The sequence below is a fragment of the Crocuta crocuta genome, unplaced genomic scaffold (assembly GCF_008692635.1).
Source record: "Crocuta crocuta isolate KB4526 unplaced genomic scaffold, BGI_CrCroc_1.0 scaffold229, whole genome shotgun sequence".
NCBI classification, from domain to species: domain Eukaryota; kingdom Metazoa; phylum Chordata; class Mammalia; order Carnivora; family Hyaenidae; genus Crocuta; species Crocuta crocuta.
This window is the reverse complement of record NW_027536464.1, coordinates 3,739,872-3,741,469: the sequence shown is the minus strand read 5'-3', so window position 1 is coordinate 3,741,469 and position 1,598 is coordinate 3,739,872. Positions and strand designations below refer to the sequence as shown.

General features: G+C 55.7%; 1 protein-coding gene across 1 annotated transcript in view; it reads left to right on the top strand.

The window, feature by feature from the left end:
• TNS1 (tensin 1) overlaps window positions 1-1,598 on the top strand; it is a 189,647-nt gene that overhangs the window by 84,753 nt on the left and 103,296 nt on the right. The gene's annotated exons all lie outside the window — the stretch shown is intronic.

The following is a 1,598-nucleotide window of genomic DNA, read 5'->3' as shown; positions in this document are numbered from 1 at the left end:
CCCAAGTTCACATTCTATTCTGCCCAGAGTCAGACCTCTCAGGAGTTTTTACCCAGAGCAGGACAAGGGGCTCTTAAGGGCCTGTAATGGGCCTGGGGCATGTACTTTGTCTCCACCTTTTACGTCCAATCCCATTTCTGTCCTTTCTGTCCCCCCCCCGCACCCCCTGTCTAGGCAGGCTGGTTAGGAGTGAGGGCTTTGGAGTTGGGAGATCTGGATTCCAATCTCAGTTTTGCGGTATAGACTCTGCACATAGAAGGTCCCTGGGATCAGCCCTCCTGGAGTTTTCCTCCTTTCCTGGAGGCCAGAGCAGCTCAGGGAGGAGGCTGCTGGGCCTTCCTGCCTAGCCACAGTCTCCACAGGAGCATTGCAGAGCCAGAAGGGATAGTTGGGGGGGGGGGTCAGGGCGCCACTGCCAAGGACTCCCGCGGTTGGGGCTGGTGGTTGTTGGAGGCTGAGGGGAGAACCTGGCCCCAATTAGCAGGCAGCTCCTAGAGATGAGTCTGGGATAGGGGTCCCTGGAGATTTCCAGATCACCCCTGCCTGGTGGCCTATGGGCCGGGAGTGAGGTCTGAGAGGGAGCTGGGTGAGGACTGAGGCTGGGCTGGAATGTGGCATCTTTACTTCTCCAGAGCCGTCCTCAGACTCCAGGCAGGCTGACCTGGGGACCGGGAGGCGCTAGCTGACTTGCCTCCCTGTCTCTCACTCTGTTCCTGGACGCTGTCCTCCCTCAACCGTCCACATTGCCTTGGCCATGAGCTACTCAGGAAGTTTCATCCCCTGAAAAGAAGTTTTGGCCTCAGCCTCCCATCTTCCAGGCCATAGGGGAAAAGGAGACTGGGCCATTTCCAGAAAGAGCACTGCTACCTTGATCTCTGCTGGCTTTCTTCCTCCGTGCCCAGCTTTCCTCCCTGACGCCAGGACCTTTCAGAGGGTCATTCTGTCCTCTCCTCTGTCATCCTCAGGGAGGGGTGAGCAGCTACCAGGAATGGGGTTAGGGCAGGCGTTTCCTGCTTGGAGACACTATCCTAAGCTGGTCCCTGCTCATCTTGGCAACTGCTTGCTTTCTAACCTTCACGGTCATGCTCACATCCTTCTGTGTGATTCAGGGACCCCTGGAACCGCTTTACTGGGTGGGAAACAGAGCCCTAGAGGTGGTAGGCAGGAACTGGATCTGGAATGGGATATTTCTCTCCTGTTTGGGGGAGTCCAAGGAGATCAATTTTCAAGATGCCTTTAGTAGGAAACACACAAATGTCCCGGCAGGGAAAGGGTGGTTGGTGCTGGCATGAGGGACAGGACCATTCCACAGGCATTTACTGGTGGCCAGTTACACATACATCCCTGTCCCCGGCGTGAGGGATACGGCAGCTGAGTTGGTAAAAATGCTGCTTTGAATGTCTTTTGGAAGCAGGTAGGTTAAGACTCCCAAGACATATTCCCATGGTGAGATTACTTACACCCTAAGGACCAGAGACGTAGCACAGAGAGCAGGCTAATTGAGTTCCAGGATGGGAGGGAGTCCTCCTTACTGGGTGTTCAGGAAGGGCCTTACGGGGGAGGAGAGCTTGTTGGAAAAGAGCATGGATGGTGGGGGG